The sequence below is a fragment of the Desmodus rotundus genome, chromosome 1, assembly GCF_022682495.2.
Source record: "Desmodus rotundus isolate HL8 chromosome 1, HLdesRot8A.1, whole genome shotgun sequence".
Taxonomy (NCBI): domain Eukaryota; kingdom Metazoa; phylum Chordata; class Mammalia; order Chiroptera; family Phyllostomidae; genus Desmodus; species Desmodus rotundus.
Window position 1 is genome coordinate 151,707,639 of NC_071387.1, and position 12,041 is coordinate 151,719,679.

General features: G+C 37.0%; 1 protein-coding gene across 2 annotated transcripts in view; it reads left to right on the forward strand.

Moving 5' to 3' along the window:
* Nucleotides 1–12,041, forward strand: part of ARB2A (ARB2 cotranscriptional regulator A) — a 404,957-nt gene that overhangs the window by 268,149 nt on the left and 124,767 nt on the right. The gene's annotated exons all lie outside the window — the stretch shown is intronic.

The following is a 12,041-nucleotide window of genomic DNA, read 5'->3' on the forward strand; positions in this document are numbered from 1 at the left end:
TTACTTATCTTGGTGAAATGTTATAGAGACTTTCTTTTTTAATGTCAGGAGGGTTATTTTGAGTTCATCAGAAGAGAGACACTATAAAAATATGGTACTGTATATTTTCATTAGTCATTTTAGAATTAAAGGCTATAATTTCTTTCAAGACTTTTATTGATAATTTAATCCAATAGGAGTGAAAAGTCATTGCTAAAAATATTCTCCCTTCCATTTCTATGTCTAATTTTATTTTTAAATAACAAATATTCATGTTGTCCTGTGTTTTCTCTGGCATTGATAGGGTCACAAAATATTCAGAAACCAGAATCATGGAAAGGTAGAAAATAGAGTTGAAGAAATCAAAAGGAATACTAACAGTGGGAAGAAAAATATTCAATAGGACAAAGAAATCTGGACACACTAAAGCTTAAAGAGACATTGGGGTAGCAATAAAGATGAAATTAGAAATGATCATGTATGGCATGCCACTTCCCAAAAATAGGTAGTATAATTTTTGGCTGTGTATGAGGAGGCATTCCCCAGGGTGAATGAAAGGAAAGCAAAACATAAATGTTTGAAAACAGACAAGGTTACAGAGCACCGATGTCTTGTGACTTCTTACAAGTTGGGGCTCAGCTTGCTTTGGCTGGAGCATGACTGACAGGCTGCACTTTGCCAGGCTGGTTCTCAGGGCTGCTGCTAAGGCTCCTGTACTTTCAGTCCTCTCCAGCTGTGCTCCTTACATGCCTCTCTGGGTATGTACATTCAGTCTGCATGAATTCACTCAGCAAGTATTTACTGTGGACCAGAAGATGCTCCAGGGGCCAGGGACATAGCAGTGAGTTACAACATATAAAGGTCCTACACAGAACTTACATTCTAATAGCAGAGACAGTCATTAAACAAGAGAAATAAGACAGTGTATAGCATGGCAGTATATAGTATATAGTATATAGCATGGTAGTTGGTAGGAGAAACATAAAGCAGGAAAAGAGGATATGAAGTATATGTTTCTGGAGGATTTGAATTTTTAGGGAGGTGGCCAGGGCAGACCTCCCTGGGAAGATGACCTTTCTAGGACATGCTTTCTAGTCCTGGTCTTCTGCCACCTCCCACAGATAAAAACAACAACATTTGCCTTTCTGGCTTGAGGGGTCTCTCTCCTGTACTTCATGGTTTCTATTCAGCTCTGAAATCAATGCTCTTATTCCCTTCCAGCAGTCTCTTGTTCTGAGTCCTTGAAAAGCTGACCAGCATGTCAGACCAACTTTACCAGTCCTCTAAGGTTTATGGTAACCATAAAGCATAGTTACTAGGAAGTTGTTAAGGTTATTCTTATCCCACTTTTCCTTAAGCAACACATATGGAACAGTGTGACATCTGTACAGCACTCCGGGGTTCGCAGACAAGATTGCCTATGTCCAAGCGTGAATGGATGGAGCCCCTCGTGGCTGACCTGAAGGGTGATGGAATCAACATTTTGATATACTTGTAATCACCAGGCACACAGGATGGAAAGCCCTGCCTCACAGCTTCAATTTTTCACGCACTGTTACCCGAACCTAGTCTCACTAAAACCATGTGGACTATGTGTCTGGTGCCTATCAACATATTCCCTCGCAGAACTTGTGTTGTTCTCATTTTTCCTCGCCCTTGTCATGGCTTTAGACAGGCTTTTCTCTATTATTTCAGCTTACCTAGAACACTTGGTGTACATCTGGACACCTCAAAATTAGAACAATAACAGAATCCATGTTTAAAAAGAAAAAGAAAGGGGTGGGGGGAGCCTTAGTAGATCTCTTAAGAGTTAAAAATTAAACTTGAAAACTTACTATATTTAGATGATTCTGTCTTGGTTCTGAATATCAGAGAGGGGGTTGCTGATGACATTTCCCTAAACTGTCAAGCCTCATTTCCCCACCAGAAAAGAAAGTGGAAAATTAGTAATGTCCAGGTGAATTTGAATTGTGGAAAACCTGCTAATGTAGCCCTAAGTTAGTCCAGACTGACTGTTTACATTGACTAAACTTACTGAATATTTGCTAAATATTCATTTCACTTTATTGCTGAAAATATGTCTTGAAAATGACACTAAGGAGTTATAGCTCTTCTTTGTTGGTGAATAATCACTTCCTTCTAAAGATAGCAATGAAAAATCAGCAGTAATTGCTTCTAGAATGTGGTGTCATTCAGAATGTGTAGACAAGTTGAGTTGTCTAATATGTTTTTAGACACAGCTCAAATTAATTAGGTAATTGAAAAATCTATACTTTGGCTTGTAAACAGACCTTAAAATTCAAGGTCTATTAGCATATATGATTCCGTACCACTTTTTGACTACGTGTACTGCACACAAGAATTACTGCATTCCTGTTTGTATTCAAAGGCTACATATTGCTATATATATTGTAATACTGAAATGGTGCTTTCATTAACTAAATAGTACTTCTCAGGCAGTTTTTGTTCTTTACTGGAGAATTGGCCTTGTAGCAGTTATTCATCAGTTAGCTTCCCTATTCATTGTTCTATACTACCTAATAATTATTTGTCGATTTAAGGAGTAAGTATTCTAAAAGTTGACCACCATAAATTCTTGTATTTTCAGTGAATCATTCATTATAATTAATTGGAATCAGGAATTCTAGGTAAATAACCCATTAACGAATTATTAAAAATAACCTATCTAAATACAGGGATTGGCAAAAGTAGGTTTATAGCTGTGAGTATGCAAAACAGAGTTCATTCTTGTATTACTATTTATTGTATTATTTCCCATATGAACACCTGTAAACCTACTTTTGCCCTCCCCTGTAAATGATATTTTGGTAGATCACCAATATTTGCCCTGACTATATATACTTAATCAGGTCCAATGTTATCCTGTGATTTTGACTCTTTCAGTTTTCCAATAATCACAGTGAATATAAGCAGTCTTACGCCAGAAATTTCACTTAAAAAATTAAAAATAGCCACTATGTTTTTTACAGCTTTCTGAACCAATTTGTGAAAATCCTTCTAAGAATTTGGCAGTAAAGGTGGCAATCTCCCTTTACTGAGCTAGCTCTTCCCTTTAAAGATAAAAAATTGTGAGACTAATTATTTTTGGAATGCTTTTGGATAAATAATGAAATAATATGAATTTGTATTTGTACTTGAAAAGTATGTTATGAGCTAATTTGGAAGAGCTATTACTTTTACTGTCCCCATAGCAGTGTCGCGTGGCTTTCATGCTGTATTCCTAACTGTCGGAAAAGTCAGTCAGGGGCCACTGGTCCCTAAGACAGAGACTCTCATCCTCGTTACCATAAGTACTGATCTTCTTTCCCATGACTGTCTGCACAGCACTTGTCCTCTATTTCTCCTTCCCTGTTCAGGTTCTGTCTGGGCCACTGCTCTTGATGGCTCTCTCTGTGTCCGTATGCTTCTCTCTCTCTCTCTGTCTTTGTCTCTTGCACACGCGCGCACGTACACACACACCTGGTTTAGTCTCTGTGTATGACTCATAGTTTTTGTCTTCTGTGTCTTCCTGGCTTCAGTCTCCCCACATAAGGATTCCTCATCCTATGGTCTCTGGAATCATATCTCCCCCAGCACACAGTCTCTGCCTGCACCTGCCTGACCTGTGTGGTTTGCGTGGGTCCACTGACCTTTATGTCTCTTTGTGTGACAGCCACAAAGTCTCTGCTCGTGCCACACGTTCCCTGTCTGCTCCCACCTACACCCTCCCTGCCAGCTCTGTCTTGTCATTGACAGACAAGTCACCAGCAATAAATCCGTCTGCTGGCAAAAATACCCCAAAACATACCTCTTCAGAGAAGTTGCATTGCTTTCTAGAAGTGATTCAAAACATCTAAAATGAATACTTTGGTAGGAAGTGAAAATTCAAAATGAACATTGGGCACCATAGATAGGCCAAATATGCTCTATTTATAAAATCCCAAGATGTTCCAAGCTGATAATCAGCACTTTAAAAGCAAGGGTATATATTTTTTAATTTTTGTTTCATCATATTCTCAAAATATAGTTTTACTTTAAAGGAAAATAGTTCTATTTAATGATAAATTTTGAGAGATAATTAGTTTAATTAGTAACTTAAGTTTTTAGTTATTCAAATTGACTGAACTGCTATATCAGGTCCAGTTAGTTTTTGAGAGTTGGTGCTAGTATTTCTGTCCATACTTCCTGTTACTATCCCCTTCAGCCATACATCTCTCACCCCAAGTATTCAGTATGTTACACCAATAAATGAAGAAATCATATATTAGCTGGTTTGAATAATATGGCACAATCCTTGACAGAATTCAATCATATTACATGGTTTCATAATTTCTAAAATATTTTAGAAGTTCCTTGTTGAAAATTTGGGCAAAAACACATGAACATCATTTTAAGTTTTGTATAGCAATGATTTCTATAAATGAGACTTTTGCAAGAAACCCTAAATTTAAAAATTTTAATAAACTTCTAAAATCAATGTTAGCTTAGAGATTCTTTTATTTTTAGCTCATGTTTCCGATGTTTTTCTTAAAAAGGCAACATGATTTTGGGGGGGGATTTTTACTTTTATTTTCTTTTGATAAGTTGCATTTAAAGGAATTTAGAGTCTTCTTTCCACTTTTAATTTATGTGGAAAAGTAGCCATGCCTTTCCTGCTTATTAGTTCCCCTAAGGGAATGTGATTAAATTTAAAATAGGACATTGTTAACTTTAGGCCACAAATGTGAGTGATGAAACATAAGCAATATGTGGAAGCTGTTTGTGGAACTGGGTGATATGCAGCTTGAACTTCACGATGAAAAGTATAGTCTTCCATAACCATTGCAGCTAGTATTACTGGAGCACTTCTCTTCTGAAGGAATAGTCCCTCAGAATTATCTGGTTTTGCTTTTCTTTAGAAACAATCTCAAGCATATAAAACCAACATAGGCAGTGAAGCTTAATTTTAGAAAATCAAATTGTAATTACTTTTACCAATTAATTAATTAAATGAGTTTGTTTCCCCTAAAATTAGAGCCTAATTCCATGCCTTACCCAAAACCTGAGTTATCCTTGGTTCTCTTGAGGAAAGAAACTAACTGTAAATATGTATTACTTAATTCCAGAAAGATTTATTGAGCACTAAATATATACTAGGCACTAGTCTAGAGGTATAAAGATTGCTAGACATGCCTCTTACCCCTTCAAGGAGCTCATGGATTCCTAGAAAAAAGTTTTCTGTTTATTGCAAACCTTATTTTTGTTCCTAATTACAGGATGATCATTGAAATAGGTAGAGTGGGAAGGAAGGATAAGGCCCTACAAACTCCCTCAGGACCCAAGAAAAACTCTCAGTTCACTGACATGCCCCTCTATTAAATGGTACTTCACTGTGCTCTGAGATTCAGTACCTTTTCTGACAGTGTCCACTTTCTTCCATATTGTTATGAAATCCTGACATTTTGCTTTAAATATATGTTCCAAATGAATATGTTACTTTTCATTTCAAACCCTTTAAGGTAGTAAGTCAGCATTTATGAAGAAGAGCTTTAGATTTGTCATGACTCTGGGAAATTTGTATTCTACCAAATATGTGGAGAATTAATTCTCTAAAACGGCCAGATGAACATCTATAATCATACTGTCTATAAAATGGAGATAACACTAGAACCGTCCATTGAGTTATGGTCAGGATTAAGTGAAATAATCTCTGTAGGACTATTAAAATGGTACCTGCATAAAATTAGGACTCAAAATACAGGTGGTCCTAGCTTTGCATGGTTCCAATATACACAAATTTCAGTCACCATAATAGTTTCTTAAATAACACCAACTCCTCTCCCCGCAAAAAAGTTCAAATTTCAGTTACCACAATATAAGTGAATGATTGCGTTAACCATAAATTCCTATCTACGTAACAGATGCTTGTTGTGATCAGTGGTCAGTTGTACCACTTCTCTGGAAATCTGTCATTGACTTATCATTGTATATCTGATACTCAGTTCATACATAGATAGCACTATCTTCCCTTTTACAAAAATGCACAATCAGAAGAGAGATTTGGCCAACAAAGATAAAAGTGCAGGAAAGAAATGAACTACTGGAATTGAAATTGGAAAGTGTTTCTGACAAAAAAAGATGACAATGCCCCTGAGGAAGCGACATCAGAAAAACAAAACTTTACATCAGGTGAACTCTGAGATGTCTCATGACATTGGAAGTGCAAAGGACAAGATGTGGGAAACTGATCCAGACTCAGGAGTCTGCCAGTTTGCCAAGGCAGAGGAAAGATTTGCTTGAACCATACAATAAGTTGTATGACAAGAAGGCAAGCACTGTTCAAACCACTCTGAATAAGTTTTTACAAAGAAATACTGTAGCTTAATTTGAACAAACTGACAGTGACCAGAGCGGGGGGTAACCGGGGAAAGAAGAGGAAGGGTCAGGTCACGGAACATGTATAAAGGACCCATGGACAAAGACAACGAGGAGGGGGGATTGAATGTGGGAGGTGGGAGTGGATAGGACAGGAGAGAGCAATGGGGGAGAAATGGGGACAACAGTAATTGAACAATGATAAAAAAAGAAATAAAGTATCTTAATTCTCAGTGTTTCTAAGTTTTAAATTACAGTTTGCTAAATACAGTTATTTTACCTTTTTTAAATTTTCTATTCAGTTTTAGCTGACAGTAACAGGATTTCTAATATTCTGACAAAAAAGATTAAAGGTCATGAAACAACTATAGTTTTTTCCATTGATTACTAGTATTACTTTAGATGATTTCAGCCTGTAGAGTCATTTTTATAGGCCCGCGCTACCATGCAAAGCAATTGCACAGTAGTTATTTCATCCAGTCAGTTGAGAACTATACATAGTTTTAGAGAAATTATTTGTTACTTTTAAGTCGATTCTAGTCATGCCTCATTATTCGGTAACTCTCAGAGCCTCCCAGAATATCTTCTACAGAAGTACAGTATTTAAACTTCTCAATTTTTCTATTCTTCGGTGTCCTGCCTTATTTCTTCATTCTCCGAAACCAACGTAAATTCAATGCTGACTCTTTCCCTTTCATTCTTCTTCCTGCTGTTGTCCTGTGCTTCCCTACTCTCCTTGGATGCCTGTCAGTCCTTTAACATGCCTTCCTTTCTGAATGACACCTGCCCTAGAACATATTCTTGTGAGAAACTTCTTTAAATGTATTGGCTTCTTCCTTGTGTTTTATCCACGTTTTTGTCAATGTTAAAAGACGCATGTCCTTCTTAAATTCAAATTATTACAAGAAATTCTATGTAAGCAAAATGTCAAATTCTAGCTGGAATTTGACCAAGTTAACACTCGCCAGTGATACCATGATAGGCAACAAAATAAAAATGAATGCTATACATTGTTACTATATGCCTTTTAGTATTTCTTGAACCATGTGAATATATAGTCAAATATTCAGAAACAGTGAGTAAAATTTATATTAAATAATAATAACTGAAATCTTGCTTTCAGTTTTCCATTCACAACTGGCTTGATATAATGGCTTCCTAGAGTTCTGAGATTTCCGGAAGATGAAACCTTCATTGGCTTGATAAAGAGCGTGCTATTGGAGTTTCTGTGGCCTCTAGACAAGTCAATGTAGATTTAGGCACAAGTGTTGCTCAAGAGTGGCTGATCACCTGCTTGGATGTCTTTAAGACCTAGGAATCATCGTGATGTGATGTGACTTTGAACGAGAAGTCAGTTTTATAAGCTGACTTCTTCCCTCATTTTCTAAAGCCTAGGGCTTTGACAGGTTTAAAATGCTAAAAGGAGTTTTTAAAATCTACATATTTAGATAAAGTTACTGTACTGGAACTTGTAATTTTAAGTCTGATACTGCCTCTTGAGTTTTCCATCGTCATTACTGCTCTTCATGTTACTGAGTATGTGTTCATTTTTAACAAAAAAGATATTAGTGTCTCTGTTTCTCTTGCTTCAGTTCATAGTTTCTTAAAGAGGTTCCAGAGAAATTCACAGAGGCCCAAAATCAATTAATTAGAATCCAGTTAACGAAAATTAATTCTCACAACACTGAGTTAACTCCTGTAAACAGAAATTCTAGTGTACTTCTCATCTACCTCTGATCCCACGCTACGTCCTTAATTACTGCTTTCATTGGGCACCAATTTTCACTTCTGTTAAGTGTATTTTACTGTGTGGTATAATGGAAAAATTTTCATGTTAAACAGGTTGTATATCTCCTGCCCAACAGTGTAAGCAGAGTACAAATTTGAATGTAGAAGAGGTGAATGCACCCTGACTAATCAATGCCAAGAACATCCTTAAAGCTTTTCTTCTGTAACAAGTGCAAACTTAGCTTAAAAGTTTGTTTAAATCTTGTCTGGAATAACAAGAACCTTTAAACTGTATTCATCTGTGACTATGACTATACCTGACTTATCACCTGACTTCAACTCAACCCTGCTCGGCTTAACTGCTCTTCCCGCCTTATACAGACAGTTAAATTTCTTTAAGTGTTCTGGTGAAGACTGTAAGGTTTTTATACTTAACATTATTTCATAGCACTGGAAGTTCATAGCTCATGAATATCACAGACCTACAAAATAAAATGGAAGGGTTTTCCTTTATATACTGTACATCTCTTTGTAGCCTGACTATGTAGTTGTATCATATTTGGGTCATGAGCTTTTATTTTAAAGCAGCAATCATATCACAGCAGAGTCATTTTATAAAATGACAAAAAGAATAACAACAAAAAGTATTTTGAAAAGTCCTTTGTGGTCTTAATCTGAAATTAAGACAATGAAGGAAATTCTCCATGGGCAGTCATGACTACATTCTAGTTTTTCTCCATATTTTGTAAGAGGAAAAGCATCTCATATCACCGTCATTTCGTCCTTGTTCTTGTCCTCTGTGATCACCTGTGCAGAACAGTGCTGTTTTTATTTATTTTGTGATTTATTTCATAGAGTACGAAATGATTCTATTTAGTGACTACACTGATTTGATTAACTCTTTTTCTATGGTATTACAACTTTAATATTCTTATGGTATGTACGTTACCATCAGGTATCAGTTTTTCTTAACTGCATAACATCTTTGATGTCTCACTTTGCCTTATACAGTTTTCTACTTAAAAATACATACAAATGATTGATGGTCTAATTACTTCACTGTGTTTTGAGTAGTTTCAGTGAAGTAAATTGTTGTATTATGTGGTGTTTATGCTCTCACTGAGAGGTAGTAAGTATCTTTTCTTACTGTATACTCAGCTGCCACACTTTTACGGAATTGCTAACTTTGCTTCTTAGATTTAGAGAGGGACCCCCCAGTGCCTGGTCTCTGGGTCTTGTCTCCTGCCTTTGCCTTTTGTTAAGATATACACCTGCCTTTTGGGTGACAGTGCCTTTACACCCTGATGCCTGGTTAGTGCTGAGATACTAGGACCTCTACAGTGTGGAGAAAACTGACAAATTAGCACCATCTACTCTGCCTTGCCCTCTCTGTTTTTTACACCATTCTTAGATCTGTTCTGCTCCATTGAGTTAGTCACATTTAAAAAGTTAGGCTCTTTTGTTGTTTTTGTTGTTCTTGTGTGTATGTGTTGTTTTGTTGTGTTTGGAGACTACTAGGGAAATGAGACTTCTCATATATTATTACACAAAGCCTGGTCCTCTGTCTGGAGCATGAGCAGCTCTGGGAGAGATGCATTTGGGGAAATGAGGAAGCAAGGATTACCTTCCAAGCCAATGAGATAATCGATCAGCATGATGGAATAAGTCAAAGCCAGATCTCCCTCACTTCCAGGTGTTTTATGCACTTACTGTGCTAAGAGCACTGAGGATAGCCTGTGCATTAGCACACTTTTTGGCACATAAGTACAAAATAAATTATGTATATACTGTCCATTTGGGAAGTTCCACATCTCCTCATTAGAGAGCTAAGGCATGAAACTACAGCTGTTGAAGGCAGCCAGTGTATCTGAGAGGAAAGGCAGTAAGTTCAGAGGGGATGGAGAACACTGTGGTCCTGAGAATATGGGCAGAGCTTTTCAAAGAGATGAGACTTGAACCACGCCTGACAAGAATGATTATTGTTAACCTGGAATAGTTGGCCTCCCCTATTTCCTGCTTCTTAACCATTAGTGGACCTTGGCAGTTGGTTTTGCCATCTCAGAATAAAGAATACTTAGGGAGAGCCTAATAATACATATCCTGATACTCTGTGTAATTCTGCTCACAGCTTCTCTTAATTCCAGGATCCTAATAATAGAAAACTGTTAACTTCTCTTTGTGCAAGTGAAGCCATCCTGCTCTCCTGACAGTTTCTTTACTCCCCATTTAGATTACAAATACACAGGGCCTAGGACCATGTGTGTCTTATCCTTACTTCGTAATTCCCTATGGATAAGACAGGCTGGCTTCTTACATTGTAATCTAATCGCTTACTTAGAGGCCTCTGTATTGTTGAAGGTGATGGATTGGCCTTTCAAGCGCCCCAGCCCATACATGCCGGTTGTCTTGCGCATCCCCATCACCTGCCTTCTTCTGAACTCTATTTCTGTTCCAACCAAATATGCTCCTGTTTTTTTTCTCTGATCACCCCACTCCCACAGCCCATTAAATATACTTTTAAGGAGATGTCAAGACTTCCCTTAAGAATATGGGCTTTTGTTGGTGAATTACATATGCACGAGCCAGGAGATCGGCCCCTTGGCAGATGAGGTCTGACCGAGTACAGAGAAAACCTGCATGGAGTGTACCCAAGTTAACTGTAAAACACTTCAAGCTAACATAGTCCTACTATTTTAATTAGTAAGTGTTTTAGCTACTGTGTTTTAACTTGGTTAATATAATAAGCTTTCCTCAGATTCAGTTGAAATTTTCTTCAATTCACTAAAAAGATTTTTAGTCAACTAATTAATCCTTTCTTTGTGGTTCTTTTTTGCAAATGGGCTGGTTTCAGTATGTGGGCCTTAATTTATATAATTGTTCTCTTTTATTTCTCTTTGTGATCTATGTTTTATTCTGTTTATTCTGGTTGCTTTGTAAGTTTGAAAAAAATAGCATGTAGATATATCTGGAAAGAATAGATATCAGAAAAATTATTCTTAAGCAAAATTTTGCATATTGAAACTTATCTCAAAACAAGACGGAAGTCTTTTCACTATTAATGCTGCAGAGATCCATTTATTTAACGTTAAATAAATATTTATTGGCTTCCCACCCTATGCCAGAAGTAGTTCCAGGTGCTGAGGATCTCCAGTGAACTAGACAGACAAGGACCGTGCTTTACAGTGTACACTCTGGCTGCGGTTTTGTGGAGGTACAGACAGCCACTGAATAATCCAATACACAGCCTGTAGAGGTAGCAGTTGATTTCCCAATTCTTTTTCCTGCTACCATTGCTTCAAAGCCGCGTCTACCATCACAGTACCTGGAATATTAAGTTGAATTTGGTCTCAGGGTGCTACACCTCCCTATCTAGTAAGAGGAGTTTAGGGGCTTTATTCTACTACAGAAAAGAAAGTTTGGAGAGAAAGGATGGGAGGGTCAAGTTTTTATGGTTAAACTGGAACTAAGTACACTTTACTCTCAGAATGGTAAAGATGGGAACTCACTACTCGTTCAGCAGACATTTATTAAACAGTGTTTCAGTCAGGGTTCTCTGATGTCCCAGGCTTTATAAGACCTACATGCATGCCCTTAAGTACCTCACACTCTAGTTGGAAAGATAGAGACATAAAATAAATAATTACAGATAAATGTTATAATGAAAACATATGTAAAGTACAAAGGGAATACTACAAAAGCAGTAACTAACTCTGCCTGCGGGAAAACTTTACCATAAAGTGGCCTCTAAACCGCATGTTAAGGGTGACTGGAAATACATCATGCTTCACTTAGTCATGAAATGCTTACTGAGCCTCTCCTGTGAGTGAAGCATATTCGTAGGCACTGGAGACACAGCATTGAACTCAGCAAAGTCCCTGCTCTCTTGGCAGCAGAGAAATAGGCAATAAATATATAGACAAATAATTATATATTAGGAAGTTTCATTATAGATATAAGAATATATAATGAAAATGCCAAAA